Source organism: Protopterus annectens, chromosome 9.part0, assembly GCF_019279795.1.
Source record: "Protopterus annectens isolate FY-2018-M chromosome 9.part0, PAN1.0, whole genome shotgun sequence".
Taxonomy (NCBI): Eukaryota; Metazoa; Chordata; order Ceratodontiformes; family Protopteridae; genus Protopterus; species Protopterus annectens.
Window position 1 is genome coordinate 1,208,696,804 of NC_056743.1, and position 24,150 is coordinate 1,208,720,953.

At 43.7% G+C, this 24,150-nt stretch overlaps 1 protein-coding gene across 3 annotated transcripts in view; it reads left to right on the plus strand.

Annotated features, from left to right (window-relative positions):
- Positions 1-24,150, plus strand: part of ZFP91 (ZFP91 zinc finger protein, atypical E3 ubiquitin ligase) — a 1,914,309-nt gene that overhangs the window by 843,420 nt on the left and 1,046,739 nt on the right. The window lies entirely within an intron of this gene.

The window sequence follows — 24,150 nt, forward strand, 5'->3', positions numbered from 1 at the left end:
TGCACCTGCAAATCAACCAGAAAGAGATGCTAGCTGTACAGAATTCTCTGACAGCTTTCAAGAACTTTATTCATCCAGGACAAATACTGATACAGACGGACAATACCACAGTCATGTGGTACATAAACAAGCAGGGGGGTTCCCATTCTTACCCCCTTTGCAGATTAACCATGGCCTTGTGGAACACAGCTTTGTCTTACCATATACATCTACAAGCTCAATTCCTGCCAGGAAAGCAAAATACTCTGGCAGACGAACTAAACAGACATCTTATGGAACCACACGAATGGAAACTGGATCCGCTAATCTTCAGCCTGTTGACACGCAAGTGGGGGAGCCCAGACATGGATCGTTTTGCCTTACCCCAAAACTATCAGTTGGACAAATTCTGCACAAGAATCCTTCACAAAAAAGCTTGGAAAGTGGATGGCTCTATCCTTCAGCTGGAAAAAAAACTTTCAATCTATGCTTTTCCCCCTCTGCTCTCCAAGGTATTACTAAAAGTCAGACAGGAAAAACCAAAAATGATTCTAATTGCTCCAGACTGGCCTCGCCAACACTGGAACCCGCTCCTTCACAATATGTCACATTTTCCTCCGTGGTACCTGCCTCAGACACCTTATCTACTGTCTCATCAGAACTTGCAAATTCTACACACTCTGCTCCAAACTTTGAAACTTGCAGCATGGCTAATCAACTAATTTCACCAGTTACATCTCTCAATAAGCCTGTGATGAATGTCATTTTGGAGGCTAGAAGGCCTAGCACTAGAAAATCTTATGCTGATAAATGGAAAAGATTCTGTGGCTGGAATCATGCACAAGGAATACGCACAGAAATGCCCAGTAGTCCTCAGATTCTTCAATATTTAACTGAGATGCTTCACAAGGGCCTATCTTTCTCTTCCATAAAAATCCATGCCTCTGCCATTTCATGCTCATTACAACACAGAGCCTCCCCTCTTTTCTCACCCCCTGCTAAAGCAGTATCTCAGAGGGGCCAAAAATGTACGGCCTCACAGGAGAGCACCCAACTCCTGCATGGGACCTCAATTTTGTGTTGGAAAAACGCACCCTGCCTCCTTTTGAGCCAGCTGCTATTGCAGACATAAAATTTCTATAGCTTTTCTTTTAGCAGTTACTTCAGCTAGAAGGATCTCAGAACTACAGGCTCTCATGGCAGTGGAGCCTTTTATTATTTTCTACCCGGACTGGGTCGCGCTCAGGACCAATCCATCCTTTATGCCTAAAGTGGTATCCAGTGTGGCTCTTAATCAGACCATACATCTGCCAACTTTTTTCCCAAATCCACAGAACAAGGGAGAGCGGATTCTACATTCATTGGATGTACGCAGAAAGCTAAGATTCTACTTGAACAGGACAAAATCTCTAACAAAATTTGAGCAACTACTGGTGGCATTTGCTGCAGGGGCAGAGAGAAAAAAGGCCATCTCAAAGCATCCAATTTCAAAATGGATAAGCCATTGTATTAGTTTCTGCTACATGCATCATGGTAAACCTGTCCCCGTGGGGGGTTAGATCCCATTCCACCAGGGCTGCATCTACTTCTGCATCCTTTCTCAGAGGGGTTCCTACCAGAGACATTCTAGAAAATGCTACCTGGAGCTCAGTTCATACGTTCACCAGGCATTACCATTTACCTCTCTTCTCTAAATCCAGAGCAGGCTTTGCCACTGCTGTCCTGTAGGGCCTTATAGCTGCTTCTAATGCTGTATAATTCCATCCTCCCAACCATAGCTTTGGGATTCTACCCAAATGTAATGACCAACAGTGAAACACGAAGAACATAGTACAGTTTTGTACACTTAACATAAATGTAGATGTTCAAGTGTATTCACTGTTGCAGTCCTGGTTACCTACCTGCCAGCCCCCTATTTTTCTCTTTTTATACCTCTTCTTTCTGTTGCTATGCTCAAAAGCCTTTTTGTTGTATTTGCTTTTATTTGGCGGTGTATTTTTTGTGTTCTAAGTTACATGCATATATAGATATATATTTTGCTCCACATTTGAGGGGCACCTCACATCTGGGGCAAGAAAAATGGATTAAAATGGCGTCGGCTGCATGTTTTATACCCCGGGCGACCTGACGTCATGGAAGAAGGGGCAGCAGCCGACGCAGGACCCAAGACTTTATTCAGGCCGACTGAGGGCAACCTGCCAGCAGATTACCCAAATGTAATGACTGCAACAGTGACTACACTCTAACATCTACATTTATGGTAAGTGTACACAACTCTACTTTTCTAACACTGCCAGTTATTAGCTGTTCAGTTTCTTAGTTAAAAATGCTGGACCCAATAAAGGGCTCAACATCATAAGGAGCTATTCTTTTACTTGGAACCATATGAAAAAGGCAGTTTAGGCTTGACTGAGTTAACTATCTGTGAAATTTCTGCAGTTGGTTAGATGATGCACTCCTCTTCCTCCAAAAATCAAATCATACTTGAATCAGTGAACAGTCCTTGTGTTCTAGGCCTTTTGAGTTGCAGTAATAGCCAGCAGTGGTCATCCCCAAGATATTCAGCCACAAGCATCTAAACGATTAAAGTAACTTTATAAGGATATTAAGGAAAGCTGGAATCTTTACAATAATCATAAGGCAGATCTTGCACAAGATTATTTGTGTTTACTTCTGCTAGTTGTGTAAACTGCATGCCATTTGCTTCTTTACAGTTAGAGCCTTACTTCTTTGGCAAGTATTGTGTATGTGTAGACTATTGACTTGAAGAGCTCTGCATCACTGAGAGATATTTTTGAAAGTAAAAAAAGGGCCACAGCTGACAACACTGAGGTACATACTGTGAAAATGCTCATCATGCCTTGGTTGCATCATCTAGGTGAGAAAATGACAACTCTTGGATGTTCCACAAAAAGGAATCTTCGGCTAAACACAACGGCTTGTTCTTTGTAGATGAAACACTTGTACTAGACACGTGTATTGATGAAACAACCACTTGATTCAACGAATAAACAAACGAGTGCTTTCGGCTAAATTGGCCTTCTTCAGATCATAATAAAGCAATCATTTGAACAGATTAAAAAACAAGTAACAGCCAATCACATTCATTGGTTAGAGCTTGTAAACCAATAGAAAACATTCACTATCTAAAACATTCATTTGTACATGATCCTATGATAGGTCACTTAGAAAACAATGAACCAATAGCTAGAAAAGGGGGGGGGTTAAAACATTAGAAGTTATGCTTCCATTTATCTAAATACAAATATGCATATAGAGTGGTAATAACACCTTAAAAAATCAATAGAACTCATTTTATTCTCATTGATAAATCCTGCTTAGATAACTTATCTCTTGGGTAGCAATGCCATAAAAACAGAAACCAAATGGTTTCCGCATCAGGACATAAAAATCAAATAACCATTTGTTAAGTGTTAAAACACAAAACCTTCAGGCCAGTCATTATCATTAAAAAAGAACATTAAACCAGTAACTGGTAAGGAGTGGAGTTCAAACAGACAAAGGATGAAGAACACACACCGCCTTTACCAAGACTTGTATATGCTGAACAGCTAGCAATGATAACTATAGAGATCGACAAAACGTAGTTAGCTCCATTAGAAAAAGATGTAATTCCCATATAGCTAGTGACTAATCATGATTCACAACTAATTTCTCGGGTAATAAAACCATAAAATTATCCAAAAAATGTCCATGCAAAAACATAAAGTTGAAAGTTGCATTCAATGTCAGTATTTCTGTTCAGTCTGTCACTGGACTTTAAAGAGATGAATAAAACAGAGAGAGCTCATTATTGGTCTCTCTCTTGAAGGCATGAACCAATGTTTGCTGTCGTATTCTTGTCCAATCATGTTATCTAGGGAGTAACAACCAATCATAATCGACTGGACAGTTTCTGTATCTGAGCATCAGCTGGGATTCTATAGCGTACAATAATACAAAGTACTGATAAAAACTGATATAAAGATCGCATTCAAATACATCTCATAGGGCATCGAATAATAGAAATAAGTGTAGTGACTATAAAATGCAATCCAGTGTGCGCAAAAAACACATTCATTACTTGCGAATCCCACGTAACTACCTAATGTCAAGGTATAAATTAGGTAAAGTAGTTGTGGAGCAGCATGTCCATATAACCCAACGTTAAACTCTTGGAAGATAAATATTCATCAATTACCAAAAGCATCAATGAAAAATAATTAGCGAGAGGACATGCCTACTGTTTATAACTTATACACACAGCCGTCTGGCAGTAAAGCCTCAACAAGGGATAGAGATCATTAGTAAGCTAAGGGATATAATGAATAGCCTATAATAAAATCCAAACTATATAAAAATAAAACCTTAAATAGGGATATCTTTAAAACCAATTGTATGAATATAATAACTCAATCGGCCATCCACTAATATTACCATGTAAAGAATCAATCAATCCTTGTCATAAGCGATGTTAACCATTCGACACAAGCTTAGCTGAAGGGCCACTTACATTACCAAATAAAAGCCATCTAGCACCAGGGCCTCAACAAGGGATAGAACACACTGGTAGCCTACACAAAGTAAAATTCGGACTATATAAAAAATAAAAAAATAAAACCTTAAGCACACCGCTTTAGAAAACGATAATGAGAGTATAATAACTCAGTCTGCCATCGCTAATATTACAAATAGAGAACCAATCAATCTTTGCTGTGAACGATGTTAGCCAATAAACACAGACTCTACTAAAAGGCCATGAATGACCCGATGTATCGTACTTAAAATACCAAAATAGAAACCAATCTGTCTTAGCCGTAGGAGGTATTAACCATTGAACACAGGCTCAGCTAAGGGCCGTAAATGACCCGATAGCTACATCACCATTTCCTAAAACCTACACAGCAAATATAAAACACAAACAAAACCATTGAGAGTCACCTACAACAAAAGGGTGGTCACTAACTGACTAAAATGGATAGCCAATCATACAGATGTTCTTCATTCCACATTGCTGCAGTCCTAACTATTGGGTAGTCCGCTGTCCCAGTCGGCCCGAATACCAAAGTATATGGCTGACGTCGGTCAAGGCGCATTAGACTGACGTCAGTACGTCAGGGTACTAATGCGCATGACCGACGTCATATCCTCAGTCTTTTTTACCGCATGGTCCGATGCAGAAGCAGTTTTGCGAGTGCAGGTTGGCGTTCTGAAAGTTTCTGAAGTCAGAGTTTCAGACCGAATCAAAGTTGGCTAAGTACCCCGTTGGGGAATATTTTGGTTTTTTTCTTGCCTCAGTATTTAACCGGATGTCAGAAAAAGTGAATAACTGTATTTCTTGTGGGAAACAGATACCTCATAGGGATTACCATACTTTGTGTATACCTTGTTTAGGGCCTGAGCACGACGTTGTTGGATGCCGCTCTTGTGCTAGATTTAACAAGCGCACTATTAAGAGAAGGTTAGACTGTGCCAGGTTAGTTTTGGGAAGCGTTGTAATTATAAAATGCCGTCGGATGCTCCGACGCCCGCTTCGGCCAAAAAGCGCAAGGATAAAGCAGCAAAGCCTAGAGTGGAAGAACCGACAGTCCCGGACGTCGGTTCTTTAGAAGGCTCAGTGGAGCCGGAGGTTCTGCCAGGAGTTTCTTTGGAGTCTCAGGGAGAGACTTTACTGTTACAGGATGTGTCCTCTCAGGAAGTAGGCCAGGCTGAAGGGGCTTCTCAGGTGGCTGTTCTTCCCTCTCTTCCTAAGGTGGTTAGAGCCTCCCTTCTGTTTCCAAGGCTTCTTTGAGAGGCAGGCCAAGTTTAACTTCAGTGGGGGTTTCTCCTAGTGCTTCAGGGTCTTTGCCTAAGAAACATATGCTTAAAATGGCAGAGGATTTGATTACTATGATTAGAGGTTCTATGCCCCCTCCTGATAAGAGGCCTAGGGTGGAACCTGAGTTTGAGAGTTTTGAGCAGTGTTCGGAGGCTTCTGAGTCTTGGCTGAAGACTTGCAGGAGTATCCTCCTTATTCTGATTCTGATGTGGATGATTCTACTCCTTCAGCTTCTCCTCCTGAGGATTTTTCATTTCAGAGACTCTGCATTCCATGAGGGAGCATTTTAAATGGGAAGGTCAAGATTTCTCTGATTCCAGGAAGAGGCTTAGGGAATTCTTGTTTTTACCCCAGCATAGGCCTTTAGCTATACCTCCTGTTCTGAATGTGGTGGAAGATGTTTTTGCAGAGGCTTCCCTGAATCCTGATTCTTTGCCTCCTGCCCCAGTTAAACCGGATAGGTACTATAGGGTGCCTGAAGCTCATAAGTATCTTTTTAAGAGTCCTAGGGCAGACCCGGAAACTCTCTCAGGGGCCTAAAGGTGTGAAGGCTTCTGTTGTTAAAAATCCTGTTCCTCCTGATAAAGAGGCAAGGGCTTTGGATAGATGGGGAAAGAAAGTGTATACTTCTTCCACTTTAGCCATGAGGGCGTTGAATTGTCAGTTTCACATGTTAAAATATCAGAATTATCTCCTTTCACAATTGAAGTCTAAGGTGGATGCTCTGGCAGAAGGTATTGAGTGTAAAGAGTTTCAGGATTTAGTTCATGTGTCTGAACAGGTGGGTAAGCATTCCTTGCAGTGTGGTTTTGATGCTGTGCAGGCCTCCTCGAGGGTGGCTGCCACTGGTTCTGTTCTTCGTAGGCACGCCTGGTTGAGGGATCAGAATTTAGCTGAGCATGTTAAGACAAGGATTTTGGATGCTCCTTTACAGTCTGATGTGGTGTTTGGTTCGCCTGTGGAAGCAGTTTTAAAGAAAATGGAGGACAAGGCTAAGTCTATGCAAACTGTTAAGGATTTTTGCAGGTGCAGCCTCCGAAGTTTAGTAGAAATTGGCCTTCTAAGGGATGGACATATCCTGCTTATGATTCCCAGTCTAGAGGTAGGTCTAGACGTGGTAGGGGCAGAGCTCAAGGTTCTTTTAGGCCTAGAACAGGAGTTCACCTGCTCAGACTTCTGGTGAGGGCAGGGGTCAGTCCTTTCGTAAACAGACCCAATGACCTACCTTTTCAGCTGCCAGTACATTCTCGCCTGGCAGCACCTTTGGGAGGAAGGCTGGCTCTTTTCAAAGAAAATTGGGATTTAATTACCCAAGACAGATGGGTTTTGGATATCATTCACCACGGTTACAGGTTTTATTTCCATACCTTGCCTCCTTTCAAAGGCATGCCAGACATTCCTCCTCTACAAAGAAAAGAGGCTCACAAGCAAATTTCTCTGTTGCTCCAAATAGGGGCCATTCAGCCAGTTCCTGTGCCAGAAAGGGGCCTAGGATTTTACTCTCGCCTGTTCCTAGTACCGAAGGGGAACACGTGGAGACCAATTTTGGATTTATCTATCCTCAACACTTATCTGGACATTCCCAAGTTCAAAATGTTGACGTTACAACAGCTTTTACCTCTGCTGGGCAAAGATCACTGGATGGTAACTTTAGATCTCAAGGAAGCTTACCTTCATGTGCCTATCAGACTAAGTTGCAGGAAGTATCTGCGTTTTGAGCTGGAGATTCTCATTATCAGTTCTCTGCATTGCCCTTTGGCTTATCCACTGCCCAGAGTATTCACAAAGGTTCTGGCTCCAGTGATAGCTTACTTCAGGCTAAAAGGAATACAAATCTATCCTTACTTGGACGACTGCCTGATTCTGGCTCAAGAAAAGGAAGACCTTTTACAGCATTTGGAATATGTGATAGCAGTGCTAAGATGCCTAGGGTATTCTGTGAATGAAATAAAGTCCAGTCTAGTACCCTCTCAAGACATGTGCTTTCTGGGTGTGAGACTGAATACAGCAGCCCAGATGGCCTTTTTAACCCCGGACAAACAAAAGAATCTTTCCAGTTACTTCCATCAACTATCTCTTCAGTCCGGGCTGACTGCAAGGACAGTCCTTCAAGCCTTAGGGTTCATGGCATCTTGTATTCTGGTGCTTCCCAATGCCAAACTGCATATGAGGAAGCTGCAAGGGTATCTCAAAAATGTATGGAAACAGCACTGCCAGGATTTGGACACTGTCATTCAAATAATACCTTGCATTCAAAAGGAATTTTTGTGGTGGGCTCAGGAATGTCACCTAAACAAGGGACTCTCTGTGACCCAGCCAGAGGCGAGTCAGATTCTAACGACAGATGCCTCAGACATTGCTTGGGGAGCTCATCTAAATGGAAAGTGGATACAAGACAAGTGGCCTGCCAGACTACAGCATCTACATATCAACATGAAAGAGATGTTAGCAGTCCAGTTTGCATTAATGGCTTTTAAGGAGTTACTTCTTCCAGGGCAGGTGTTGATTCTAACAGACAACACAACTGTCATGTGGTACATCAACAAACAAGGGGGAACACATTCTTACCCGTTGTGCAGGCAAGCAATGATTTTATGGGAGTCTGCGCTCAGCTTGCAACTAACTCTTCAGGCAAGGTTTCTGCCGGGAGCACAGAACTCCTTAGCAGATGTGTTAAGCAGACAAATCATGGATCCCCACGAGTGGAAACTGGATCTTCATGTATTTCAAAAATTGACAGTGTCATGGGGAACTCCAGACATAGATCTGTTCGCTTCTCCACTAAACCACCAGCTGCCAAAGTTTTGCACAAAGAGGTTTCATCACACAGCTTGGAAAGTGGATGCTCTTTCTTTCAGTTGGAAAAATCTTCATGTGTATGCCTTTCCACCTCTGCCTCTTCTCCCAAAGGTGCTCCTAAAGGTCAGACAAGACAAGCCAAGGATGATTTTAATAGCTCCAGATTGGCCTCTGCCACACTGGTACCCATTACTGAGGAATCTGGTAAGGAAGCCTCCATGGCCTTTACCTTTGATTCCACACCTGTTGTCTCAGAGGGACGGTCACCTGCTCAATGTCAAGCTTCACTCTCTTCATCTAACAGCCTGGCATATTCTGTTTTGAAACACAGCAGGTCTCAACTTCCTCAACAAGTTTTAAATGTGATTTTGGAAGCCAGAAGACCTAGTACAAGGAAAGTGTACGCAGAAAAATGGAAGAGATTTTTATTTTGGAGTGCAGCACACAATTTGGAGATTTCTGAGCCTAATTTGAGTGTGGCTCTTCAATATCTTACTGAGTTATTGGACAAAGGTTTGTCTTTCTCTTCCATTAAGATTCATGCTGCAGCAATTTCAGCTCACTATGATTGTGACCCACCATTGTTTTCGCATCCTTTGTTCAAGCAATTTCTTAGAGGGGCAAAGAATATAAGACCCCCGTAGAGCTCCTACTCCTGCTTGGGATCTCAATTTTGTGTTGGAGAAACTTACTCTACAACCTTTTGAGCCTCGGCTACTGCTGAATTGAAATACTTGTCATGGAAGACTGCTTTTTTGTTGGCCATTACTTCTGCAAGAAGGGTTTTTGAATTGCAGGCCCTTATGGCGGTAGAGCCTTTTTGATTTTTCATAAGGATAGGGTATCATTACGTACTAATCCTTCCTTTATGCCTAAGGTGGTTTCTAGTGTGGCTTTAAACCAAACTATTCATTTGCCTACTTTTTATGCAGATCCCCAAAATAAAGGGGAAAAGATTTTGCACACTTTAGATGTACACAGGCAATTGCGTTATTATTTAAGCAGGACTAAGGATTTTAGGCAGTCTCAGCAGTTGTTTGTTTCTTTTGCTTTGAGTTCTCAGGGCAAGCCTGTGTCAAAACAAACTATTTCTAAGTGGATTGGGTTTTGCATTGCATTTTGTTATTCCCATCATGGCAAGGAGGTTCCAGCTGGGATTAGGCCTCATTCCACTAGGGCTACTGCCACTTCAACAGCATTTCTAAGGGGTGGCAACTAAGGATATTTTGGAGGCAGCTACTTGGAGTTCAGTGCATACTTTCTCTAAGCATTATCACCTTCCTCTCTACTCTAAATCTAGGGCTGGTTTTGCCACAGCTATTTTGCAAGGCATGTTGTCAGCTCCTGCTTCCTTATGATTTGCCAGCCTCCCTTACCTCTGCTTTGGGATTCTACCCAATAGTTAGGACTGCAGCAATGTGGAATGAAGAACATAGTACAGTTTTGTACCTACCATAAATGTAGATGTTCGAGGATCCACATTGCTGCAGTCCAATTTACCTCCCTCCTTCCCTCTGTGTTTAGGGGTGGTTGTGTAGGTGAGGTTATACTCTGGTAATTTTGTATATATTGTACATATTTTTGGTGCAGGAATGTTTGGAGTTTTTGGTTTTGGCCTTGTCTTTTTAGGGTCTTCTGACATCTGGGGCAAGAAAAGACTGAGGATATGACGTCGGTCATGCGCATTAGTACCCTGACGTACTGACGTCAATCTAATGCGCCTTGACCGACGTCAGCCATATACTTTGGTATTCGGGCCGACTGGGACAGCGGACTACCCAATAGTTAGGACTGCAGTAATGTGGATCCTCGAACATCTACATTTATGGTAGGTACAAAACTGTACTTTCTCGAGAAATAAACAGTCACAATAAGACATGGCAAACAAAATTAGTGCCTCTACAAAACCGCACCGTTGGACAAAAAGAAGGCCTTATAGGTAATTACTTCTGATGATTGGCCAATCATGTAAACCCTAGGGAAGATCAACCAATCACCATAGGACCTTGACACGGCATTACAAGCGCCTCAGACAGAAAAATGCTGCATGGTGAGCAGCTACCAATTTTTGGATTTACATAAATAAAAATGATAAAATAATTATCCAGAACTATAAACTGACCTTCTCAAAACAGTTACCAGTCACATTGGGAAAAGGTATACAATCATTGTACTTCGAATGTTCAAACAAGATAAAGCACTGCTCAGTGAGAGAACCTCGACAACATATTTGGTTCCAGTAGAAACGAAAAAACAGACACACATCCTTGATATCACTCTACATCTAGTGAAAATAACAAACAGACATTACCAGAAGCCAAAATGGTAGTGAAAGATGCTGGCAGTTTTTTTAACAGAGCTGAGACGAGTGACTGCTGACCTGAGAGATCTTCGTGTTTCACTGTTGCAGTCATTTCATTTGGGTTATCTGCTTGCAGGTAGCCCTCAGTCAGCCTGATTAACAAAGTCTTGGGACCTGCGTTGGTTGCTGTCCCTTTTTCCATGACGTTAGGTCGTCAGGGGTATAAAACATGCAGGCGACGCCATTACATCAGTCTTTCTTGCAGTGCGATGCCCGTAGCTGACGCTGTTTGCAAGTGCCAGTCAGCCGACTCCTGAAATTTTCGTTTGAGTTTCAGAACCGAAGTCTTCAACTAAAGCTAAGTACCCCATTGGGGAAACTTTTTCTTGCTCCTTAGCGATATCAGTAAAAGTTAATACTTGCATTACTTGTGGAAAGCAAATACCTCCTAAAGATTTTCATTCGTACTTTTATTCCTTGCCCTAGGCCCTGACCATGACATACCTTGTTGGTTTTGTGCTTTATTTAATCAGCGCACTATCCATCGGTATATTTTTGCCTCTAAATATTTCACCACTTGGTTTAATTATCCAGAAATGTCATCTGTTAGCCATCCGACTACCGGGATTCTGAAAGAAACACAAAGAAAAAGACAGAGACAGACCGTTGAGGTCCAAAACTGCCAGCAACGCTTCTCCTAAGCCAGTCGCCAGTTTGCTGGTACTCAGTGAGGCACTTTCGCAGCCCCTGATACCCATTACTTTTTGTTCGCAGGCCTCTTCTGAGGCCCATTCGGAGTCCAGTATGCCGCGAAATGCATCACCTATGGAACCCGCGGATGTCTCTGCCTTGGATGGGTCCGGAGCCACTGTGCAGGCACCGCCTTCTGAGGGTGTATTCAGGCCTACAGACTTGCATATTAAACCAACACCACCTTCAATATTAAGGCCAAAATCTCGATCTGTGTCTAAAAAAACGACGCCCAGGCCAAATTTTCAGGCCCCTATGCCTAAAAAACAAATGATCACAATGGCAAAATATTTAATTACTCATCAGTAGTCGTCAACACCCCCCCCTTCTAAAAGGCCTAGGGCTGAACTTGACTATGAATCTTCTGAACAGGACTCTGTTTCTTCTGATTCTTCTAATGAACTGGATTTGTCCATACCTACTTATGAGGACTCTGCAGAGGATTCCATTCCTTCTGCTTCTCCCCCTGAGGATTTTTCTTTTGGGGAAACTTTACGTACCTTAAGGGAGCATTTCCACTGCAAAAGTCAGGATTTTTCTAAATCCAAAAAGAGGCTTAGGGATTTCCTTCTTCAACATAGATCTTTGGCTATACCTCCTGTACTAGACATTGTTGATGTGTTTTCAGAATCCAGTATGATCCCCTGCCCTCTGGCCCCTTGTAAACCAGACAGATACTACAGGTTCCTGACTCCCACAAATTCCTTTTCAAAAATCCTGTTGCGGACCCTGAAACCATTTCTTGGGCCAGGGGGTATTAAGGCTTCTACTGCTAAAAATCCTACCCAGTCTGATAGAAACTCGAGGGCACTGGATAGATGGGGTAAAAAAGTTTATACTTCTGCAACCTTGGCAATCAGGGCTTTAAACTGTCAATTCCGTATGCTAAAATATCAACAGCATATCATGTAACTGCTTAAACAGAAAATGATGTTGATTTCTGACTGTGTGGAAAATAAGGATTTACAGGATTTATTGCATTCAGCTGAGCAATTTGGAAAACATACTTTGCAATGCGGTTTTATTTCTTTGGAGGCCTCTTGCAGGGCTGCTGTTACTGGGGCTGTGCTTAGAAGGCATGCTTGGCTTAAGGAGCAATCTCTGCCTGATCATGTTAAAGCAAAACTGTTGGATGCTCCTTTGCAGCAGGACCGTCTGTTTGGCAAGAAGGCCAAAGCAGCTCTAAAAAAGATGGAAGATGAAGCTAAATCTATGCAAACTGTGAAAGATTTCTTACATGCACAACCTCCAAGATTTAGTAGGCACTGGCCTACTAAGAACTGGTCCTTTCCAGTTCCTTCCAGAACCACTCAAGCCAAACCCAGACTTTCCAAAAGAACCAGGTTTCAGTCCCAAGGGACTTTCAGAACTAAGCAATGAGGTCCTTCCGCTTCCAATTCTGGAAATAACAAGACACCACCCTGTGGTAAACAGTCTCAATGACTTTCCTTTACAATTACCAAGCACTTGCCTCTTAGCCACCTGTTTGGGGGTGGGGGGTGGGGGGGGGACTGGCTCTTCATGCAAAAACCTGGCAACTTATAACCCAGGGCAAATGGGTTTTAACTATAGTGTCCCAGGGATAAAGATTTCATTTCCACACGTTGCCACCTCCAAACGGGTGGCCAAACCTGCCCCCAAATCAGTGGGCAGTGGCTCAGAAACAAGTGCTTTCCCTCCTAAACATGGGGGCAATTCAACTAGTACCAGAAGAGGAAAAGGGTCAAGGTTTCTATTCCAGACTTTTCCTGGTTCCCAGAAAAGGCAAATCATGGTGTCCAATTCTGGACCTGTCTAAACACCTATCTGGACATTCCAAAATTCAAGATGCTGACTCTGCACCAGTTACATCCTATGCTAGGCAAAGATGCCTGGTTGGCAACTCTAGATTTAAGAGGCTTACCTGCATATCCTAATTAGGGAATCTTGCAGAAGATACCTACGCTTCAAAGCAGGCTACTTGCATTATCAGTTCTCTGCACTGCCCTTTGGTTTATCTACTGCACCCAGGGTATTTACAAAGTGCCTCGCTCCAGTAATTGCATTTTGCAGGCAAAGAAATATTCAAATATATCCATACCTGGACGATTGTCTAATTCAGGCAGAAAACCAGGCCATTCTTCTAAAACATCTGGTGGTTGTAAAAAGGGTTCTAACTTGTCTAGGGTACACCATAAATGAAAATAAATCACAACTGGTACCCTCTCAAAAAATTACATTCCTGGGTGCAAGCTTGAATACAACTGCCCAGATGGCTTTCCTTACGCCGATTTACTTCAAACAGGTGGCCTCAAAAACCCTGCTATCTGCAAGACAAATACTGCAAGCCTTGTAGTTCATGGCTTCCTGCATTCTTCTAATTCCATATGCAAGACTGCATATGAGGAAACTTCAGTGGTACTTAAAAAGTTTATGGAGTCAACATTGTCACAGCGTGGAAACAGTGATTCCTATCATACTTTGCCTGCAACTCGAGTTCCTATGGTGGGCAGAGGCCTGCCACCAAAACAAGGGACTGCCATTCACACCACCCCCTGCCACCCAAACCCTAACTACAGACGCATCAGACTATGCATGGGGGGCTCATCTGGCAGGGAAGTGCATTCAGGGCAAATGGATCCCAAATCAAATGCACCTTCATATCAATCAAAAAGTGCTAGCTGTAAAGAATGCACTGACAGCCTTCAAGGACTACCTTCATCCAGGACAACTAATGGTAAGGACAGACAACACCACAGTTATGTGGTACATAAACAAGCATGGGGGGGTACACATTCCTATCCCCTCTGCAGACTAGCCATGGCGTTGTGGAACACGGCCTTGAGCTGTCAAATACAACTACAAGCTCAATTCCTGCCAGGAAAGCTGAATATTCTGGCAGACAAATTAAGCAGAAATCTCATGGATCCACACAAATGGAAACTGGAACCACGGAGTTTCAACATGTTGACACGCAAATGAGGGAGCCCAGACATAGATCTTTTTGATTCTCCCCAGAACTACCAGTTGGACAAATTTTGCACAATAACTCCTCACAAAAAAGCCTGGAAAGTGGGTGCTCTGTCCTTCAGCTGGAAAAACCTATCAGTCTATGTCTTCCCCCCTCTGCCTCTGCTCTCCAAAGTATACTAAAAGTCAAACGGGACAAACCAAAAATGATTTTGATTGCTCCAGACTGACTGTGCCAACACTGGTACCCACTCATACGCAGTCTGTCGCAAATTTCTCTGTGGCACCTGCCTCCGACACCTTCCTTACTGTCTCAGCAGGAGAACCAAATTCTGCACTGTCAGCTCCAAACATTGAATCTTGCAGCTTGGCTAATCATTTAAATTCCCCCTTTGCATCCGCCAGCAAACCTGTGATGGATGTCATTTTGGAGGCGAGAAGACCTAGTTCTAGAAAATCTTATGCTGACAAATGGAAAAGTTTCTGTGCCTGGAGTCAATCACAAGGGATTAGCACAGCAGCGCCCAATTTACCTCAGATTTTGCAATACTTAACTGAGATGCTTCACAAGGGCCTGTCTTTTTCTTCCATAAAATCCACGCCTCAGCCATTTCAGCTCATTACAACACAGAAAACCCCCTCTCTTCTCTCATCCTCTGCTAAAGCAGTATCTGAGGGGCCAAAAACTTGAGACCTCCCAGGGAGCTCCAACCCCTGCCTGGGACCTTAACTTTGTATTGGAGAAACTCACTCTATCTCCTTTCGAGCCAGCTGCTACTGCAGACATAAAATTTCTTTCCTGGAAAACAGCCTTCCCTTTAGCAATCACTTCAACTAGAAGGATTTCTGAATTACAGGCCCTTATGGCAGTGGAGCCTTTCATCATCTTTCATGCAGTCAGGGTGTCACTCAGGACCAATCCATCCTTCATGCCCAAGGTGGTATCCACTGTGGCTCTTATTCAGTCCATTCATTTGCCAACTTTCTTTCTCAATCCACAGAACAAGTGGGGGGGAGCGGATTCTGCATTCATTGGATGTACTAAGGCAGCTTAGGTTTTACTTGGACAGTACTAAATCTCGAAGAAAATCTGAACTACTGCTGGTAGTATTTGCTGCAGGGGCAGAGGGAAAGGCTATTTCAAAGCAAACCATTTTTAAGTGGATAAGCCATTATATTCATTTTTGCTATAAGCACCATAGAAAACCTATCCCCCAGGGGATCAGATCCCATTCCACCAGGGCTGCGTCTACTTCTACACCCTTTCTCAGAGCTGTCCCTACCAAGGATATTCTCGAAGCTGCTACCTGGAGTTCAGTTCATACTTTCACCAAGCATGATCACTTACCAATTTTCTCTAAATCCAGAGGTGGCTTTGCCACTGCTGTTTTGCAGGGCCTTATAGCTGGTCCTAATGCTGTATAAATCCATCCTCTCAACCGTAGCTTTGGGAATCTACCCAAATGTAATGACTGCAACAGTGAAACAAGAAGACCATTGTACAGTTGTGTACACCTACCATAAATGTAGATGTTCGAGTGTATTCAATGTTGCAGTCCTGGTTACCCTCCCTCCAGCCCCCTGTTTTTCTCTTACTATGCCTTTACTTTCTTTTACTATTCTTAAAAGCCTTTTTTGGTATATTTGCTTTTGTTTGGAGGTATATTTTTGTGTTTTTAATTATTTATATATTTTGCTTCTCATTTGGGGGGCACCTGACATCTGGGGCAAGAAAAACTGATGTAAAGGTGTCGGCTGCATGTTTTATACCCCTGACGTCATGGAAGAAGGGACAGCAACCGACGCAGGACTCAAGACTTAATCAGGCCGACTGAGGGCAACCTGCCAGCAGATTACCCAAATGTAATGACTGCAACAGTGAATACACTCTAACATCTACATTTGATAAGTGTACACAACTGTAATTTTTCAGGTTATTGCTGAATCCAGGGTTGTGTTACAAGTTTGTGTTGTCCATACCTTACTTGGATAGAAGTAAGTTTCTCTGCTCACCTGTGAGAGAGGGTGTCTTTGAGCAGCCTATATGTCCCTGGAGGAGTGGTTTAGCCCAGCAGTTAGTAGTTTATCAGTCATTTTGGGCTAATTTCTATCTTTCACTTCCCTGCTATAAAAAACGCATTTGCGCGGTTTTGCGCACCAGGCAGTGCCGGTTAGCTAGAGAAAATATTTTCAGCTCCACGAAGTCCACTCTTCAATTCTTCCCTTGGAACTAGACAAACCGTCAACTTTAGCACTCAAACCATTCATTTTACAGTCAAGCACTTGCTTAAAACTCATAGCAAGAACTAATTAACCCTAACACTAGACCCCCCCCCCCCTATACGGTCCAGAAGGACAAGGCACTCTATTTATCCCCACCAGCCAATCAGAAAAACAGCTTACTCTACCTATTCAGGTATGTCCAAAAGGCAGCTTCTGGTATACTCTCCAGTCCAACTGGTGAATCTGGGCATTTTGAGGCTATGTTACAACTGCCTCATGTACATAGAAAACCCTCTCCTCCTACCACCAAACACTAATATTTGCGAGAGATGCAATTATACAGCCAAACTGGAGGGCAAAGTTCTCTCAACCCAAGACTGGAACTGACAGTCAAGAAGAGAAGGGTAATACTTGCAACACACCACCAGTCTCACATAGACCTAATAAGCCAACATTGGCAAATAACACACATGAATACATGAAAACATACTTGGAGGCTCTAAATAAAAATCTGCAAAAGCAACAGAGACCTCCAAAGCAGACATCCAAGCAACATCCACACCCCATCACCAACCATGAAACACATACTTCACATAATCAGTGTGCCACGCAATCAAAGCCCTTAAGGCAAAATAACATACCCAACACGCTAGTAATAGGCGAGACTTTAGTCAGGCATACTGATATCGCACTAGGTAAGCTGGACAAGGAGAAGGTTACAGTTAGCTGCTTGTCGGGTGCCAGGATCTGCCACATAACACAAGCACTAAGGTCACTCCAGAACATGTACAAATACGACTCTGTCATTGTTCATGTTGGTGTGAATGACCTCGGGCGTACCTCCCTGGACTACATGAAGAGAGACATGGAAGAGCTCTCTGATCATGTAGCCCAGGCCGGTATGACCCTGACCCGGAGTAGAATCCTGCCCTCATCAAGAATGATGCTACAGTATAAAGAAAAATTGATCAATTTCAACAATTAAGTTTCTGGTGTCATTTAAAGGGGATCCAGTATCTGTCCGCCTGGGATGACATGCTCGACAAGCCACGTTGCTTTGCAAGAGATGGCTTGCACCTGTCACCCTTAGGCTTTCGAATACTGGCCATGGCTCTTGCCGCCCCTTTAGTGCCTTCTTTAGGCAAGGCTCAAAGGACAAACCCACCACCATAAATGGCACAAGTAACCAAAAACTGAGGGTAATGCTACTCAACGCCTGAAGTCTAAACTTCAAAATGCACGCACTCGAGGCACTCCTCAGTATGGAGAACATGACATCTGTGCAGTAACAGAAACCTGGTTTAAGGATCCGGAGAGCACCCCAGCACTACTAGGCTTTAACTCATACCATACCTTTCAGCCACAGAACCAAGACCGAAACACAAAAGGCGGGGGTGTATCCGTATTCATCAAGGATACCCACACCTCCAGGTTAGTGGCACAGCACAATGTATCAGAGATCATCCATGTGTAACTAACAACTGGCAAAATTGCAGTCCAAATTGTAGCTTGCTACAGATCACCCACCATGACCCAGGACACCCATTCTGCATTTCTGGAGACACTGGGAAATATGAAGGTCCTACCAAAACACCCTCATACTGGGTGATTTCAATTACCCAAACATAAACTGGGAGAACTAATCAAGTACCAACTCCCTTGCCCAACGCTTCCTACAATTTATAAACTCGAATGCCCTGGATAAACTGGTCAAACACCTCCACCAGAGGGAACAACTTATTGGACCTGGTCATCACCATCATGGGCGACTGGTGTTCCACACCGGAGGTCAACCCCTCGCTGGTTAGATCAGACCATAGACTAATCACTCTGGATATACACATTCCGCCCCCACCCCCAATCAAGGAAACCACTGTGAAAAACTTTTCAAAAGCAAACTTAACGTTAAGAACGAGGTGGAAAGGTTCACAGCCCCCATGCTAAAGGACAGCGCTATCCAAGCTGCTGAAACCTTTACAAAGGCACTCTATGAGCATCTGCAGGAATGCATGGATCGTGCTATCCCAAGTAAAATCAAGAGGGACTCCTCCAAGAAAAGGAAACTAGTTAGGTGGACCCCTGCCATAAACAAGCTATACAACAGAAGGAGGAAACTAGTTCAGAAAAAGAGTAAAATCCCAAGAGGGAAAGACATCCCCTGATCAGTATCAGCTAGAAACTACGTTCCCTCATTAAATCATTCAAGGCTATTTTCGAAAGAAAAGTTGTCAATGACTCCAAAGATAACTACAAAGCGTTCTTTAGCTATATCAAGAACCTAAGTGGAAACTCTCAGATCTGCTCTGAGTTAGTGCAGAATGGTACAAAATGCACTGAACTGACTGATATTGCCAACATTCTGGCAGACAGGTTTAATGCAAACTTCACCCCCCTCTAACCCCCTAAAGGGCCCATAACCATACCAGAAGAATGTAGGGCCCCGTCAGTCACCGACACGCAGGTTAAAACAGCCCTATCCAAAGCCAAAAACACAGCTTCAGTGGGACTGGATGGTGTCCCAGGCTGTGTCTTACAAGAGCTCTAAAATGAACCAACCCCACACCTAAACACTCTGTTCAAACTCAGCCTCTCTACAGGGCTACGTGCCAACAGAGTGGCGCACAGCAACAGTTATCCCACTCTGCAAGGATGGAGCCACAACGGACCCCGGGAAGTATTGCCCTATAAGCCTGACTAGCCTGGTCTGCAAGGCTATGGAGCGCATCATCATGGAACTCATTAACAGACATTGGGAACCTCCAAACTTTGGACCCTACCCAGTTTGGCTTTAAGGGCAGATCATGCCTCCTAAACCTGGTGGACTTTGAGACAGTTACCAAGGCATTAGACGAGGTCCACACAGCCTACCTAGACCTCACAAAGGCTTTTGACACCATTTCCCATTCTAGTATTATAGACAAGCTCACCAGCTTGAACATAAACCCCTACTTCGTGAGAGGGGTTGCCAACTGGCTCATGGATAGAACCCACATGGTGAGAGTTGCAGGCTCTACGTCCGACTCTAAACCGGTTACAAGTGGCATCCCCAGGGCTCAGTCCTAGGACCCCTCCTTTTCGGTATATACTTCTCAGAAGTACAGGCAAGCATAGGAGGATTATGGCTGACCAAGTTCGCAGACGACTGCAAACTAGGGGCCATAATTGATTCTCCGGCTGATACAGACACCCACCAGAAGGGTCTCACTGAGATGGATACCTGCTGTCATAATCATGGCCTCAAGCTAAATGCCAAAAAGTGCATAGTAATCCCCTTTGGAAAAAATTAAGTACCCGCGAACTACTACATGGGTGGTAGTCCCCTAAATACAGAAAATGTAATAAGGGATCTGGGGACCCAAGTAGATAGTAATCTCTCCTTTGATAATCATATTGCCAAGGTGGTTAGAAAATCCTTCTATGTGGCCCACCTAATCACAAAAGGGTTCGCATCTAGAACAAGAGAGGTCATTGTGCCTCTCTACTCATTAGTCTCCTCATAGAATACAACGCCCCACTTGGGATGCACCTTGCAAGACACCTGCAACAGCTGGAAAGACCACAAATGTACCTCACCAAGAGGATTACTGGCCTCAAACAGATGCCCTATGCAGCCCGACTCAAGAAACTCAAGTTGTACTTGGTTGTATACCGCTTACTCAGAGGTGATCTCTGCCTGACATACAAGGCCATGTCCAACCCAGAATTGATTGACATGCTCCACCTAAAAAAAAAAAACAAATCCCGGAGAGCCACACGCTCTAGAGATATAAACCTCACCACAACGATAAATAGGACATGCTGGAGGGTTAGATTCCTGTAATCATACTAGTCGTCATGGAACAAAGTTTTTTGACTTCTTTGGTCATGGAATAAAGTTTTTTGTCAAACAGGCTACATGAGGATTTTGGGAGCTGGCTTTTCTTTCCTTTTGCTGTTCACATGTTACAGCCGTGCACCAGCCATACGTGCAGGTATTTCGTTGTTGGTGGGATAGATTCCTGTCCCAGAGACTCCCCATGCTTTGGAACAGGATTCCAATATACATCAGGCAGAGCCCCTCACTAACACTGTTCAAGAGAAACTTTGACGGGTGGATGGGAAACAAAAAATTTACCCCGGGAATCACTGCAGTGGCTCTGCTGGACAGTGGCGCACGGAAATAATGGCTCTGCTGGACAGAGGCACAGGGAACTAATCTAAGGGGGTGGCAAAAGCCAACACATTCTGGTTAGGCTTAGAAATGCCCTTGGGCAGCCTAGTACTTACCTATGAACACCAAGCGGGTGGTCAGACCTACCCCTGAATCAGTGGGCAGAGGCCCAAAATTAAGTACTTTCTCTCTTAAGCATGGGGGCTGTTCCAGTGGTACCAAAAGAGGATAAGGGGAAAGGTTTCTACTAGAGACTCTTCCTGGTACCCAGAAAAGACAATTCATGGCGTCCTATCCTGGACCTGTCTACTCTAAACACCTTTTTGGAGGTTCCAAAATTCATGAAGCTCACTCTTCACAAGTTGCTTCCTGTGATAAGCAAATATGCCTTGTTGGTAATACTAGATTCAAAAGAAGCATTCCTGCACATCCCAATCAGGGAATCTTGCAGAAGATACCTACCCTTCAAAGCAGGCTACACGCACCATCAGTTCTCTGCACTGCCCTTTGGCTTATCTGCTGCGCCCAGGGTGTTCACAAAGTGCCTAGCTCCAGTTATTGCATTTTGCAGGCAAAGAAATATTCAAATATACCCATACCTGGATGATTGTCTAATTCAGGCAGAAAGCCAGGACATACTTTTGAATCATCTGGCCTATGTATAAAGGGTTCTAACTTGTCTGGGGTACACCATAAACAAAAAGAAATCACACCTGGTACCCTGTCAACAAATTGTATTCCTGGGAGCAAGCATGAATACAACTTCCCAGATGGCTTTCCTCACGCCAGAGAAACAAATTCATTTGACAGCCTACTTCAAACAAGTGGCCACAAAAACCCTGCTATATCTGCAAGACAAATACTGCAAGCCTTGGGGTTCATGGCCTGTTGCATTCTTCTAATTCCATATGCAAGACTGTATATGAGGAAACTACAGTGGTATCTAAAAAGGGGCCTATGGTGTCAACATTCTCAGGATCCAGAAGCAATGATTCCTATCATACCTTGCCTATGCCTAGAGATCCTTTGGTGGGCAGAGGCCTGACACCAAAACAAGGGGCTACCTTTCACTCCACCACCTGCTGCCCAAACCCTAACAGTCGCATCAGACTATGCATGGGGGGGCTCACCTGGCAGGGAAGTGCATTCAGGGCAAATGGAACCCAAGTCAAATGCACCTGCATATCAATCTAAAAGAAATGTTAGCTGTACAGAATGCTCTCACAGCCTTCAAGGACCACATTCTTCCAGGACAACTAATGGTAAAGACTGACAACACCACTGTTATATGGTATATAAACAAGCAGGGGGCTACACATTCTTACCCCCTCTGCAGACTAGCCATGGCATTGTGGAACACATCCTTAAGCTTACCAGGTGCACCTACAAGCTCAATTCTTGCCAGGAAAATTAAATACACTGGCAGACGGGCTAAGCAGAAACCTCATGGACCCACACGAGTGGAAACTGGAACCAAGGATTTTCAACATGTTGACAAGCAAATGGGGGAGCCAAGATATAGACCTGTTTGCATCTCCCCAGAACTACTAATTGGACAAATTTTGCACAAGGACTCCCCACAAACACGCCTGGAAAGTGGATGCTATGTCCTTCAGCTGGAAAAACCTATCAGTCTATGCCTTCCCCCCCATCTGCCTCTGCTCTCCAAAGTACTACTAAAGATCAAACAGGACAAACCAAGAATGATTTTGATTACTCCAGACTGGCCACACTAACACTGGTAACCCCTTCTGCGCAGTTTGTCACGGTTTTCCCCATGGCACCTGCCTCAGACTCCTTTCCTTTTGTCTCAGCAGGAGAGCCAGATTCTGCACCCTCAGCTTCTAACACTGAACCTAGCAGCCTGGCTAATTACCTAATCTCTCCTTTACCATCCCTCAGTAAACCTGTGATGGATATCATTTTAGAGGCAAGGAGGCCTAGTACTAGAAATTCGTATGCTGAAAAATAGAGAAGATTCTGTGCCTGGAACCAGTCTCAAGGGTTGAGCACAACAGCGCCCAATTTACCTCAGATTTTACATTACTTAACTGAAATGCTTCACAAGGGCCTGTCTTTTTCCTCCATCAAAATTCACGCCTCAGCAAGTTTAGCTCATTTTAACACAGAACCACTCCTCTTCTCTCATCCACTTCTCAAGCAATTCCTCAGAGGAGCAAAAAATTTGAGACCACCCAGGAGAGCTCCAACCCCAGCCTGGGACCTTAACTATGTTTTGGAGAAACTCACTCTACCTCCTTTTGAGCCAGCTGCTACTGCAGACTTAAAATTTCTTTCTAGTAAAACAGCTTTCCTTTTAGCAATCACTTCAGCAAGAAGGGTATCTGAATTACAGGCCCTTATGGCAATGGAGCCTTTTATCATCTTTCATGTGTACAGGGTGTCCCTCGGAACTAATTCATCCTTAATGCCCAAGATGGTATCCAGTGTGGCTCTTAATCAGTCCATTCATTTGCCAACCTTCTTTCCCAATCCACAGAACAAAGGAGAACGGATACTGCATTCCTTAGATGTGCACAGACAACTTAGATTCTACTTGGACAGGACTAAACCTCAAAGGAAAACTGAACTGCTGGTGACATTTGCTGTAGAGGGGAAGGCTATTTCAAAGCAAACCATTTCTAAATGGATAGGCCATTGCATTCATTTCTGCTAATAAGCACCATGGAAAACCTATCATCTGAAGTTGTTAATCTTCTTCCATTCCTCACTGATGGGTATGGTTCTGAACCCTTGGAACAGAGTCTGCCAAATACCAATCTTGCATACACCAAACTCTCGAGCCACGCTACTACCCACATTGCCCTTCATCCCATACCCCAGATCTCGTTTGCCATGCAGCCATATAGCAGCATTTTCACCGAGTTCTCCAGGTAAGTATTTTTGACTTGTATAAACTGTGTATTTCTCCAATAATTTTTCTACTAGTGTCTTTCTCATAGTCTAGCTCTACCCACAGGTTCATAGGTTCATAGGTTCATACTAGGCTATCTGCCCAAGGGCATTTATAAGCCTAGCCCATAGTTATGTGGCTTTCGCCACCCCTTTAGTTTGAATAAAAACTATGCCTATCATTTTTCTGTGCCTCTGTCAAGCAGTGACACTGAAGTAATCCCTGGGGTATATCTGCGATCTCCCATCCATTGGTCAAGATTCCTC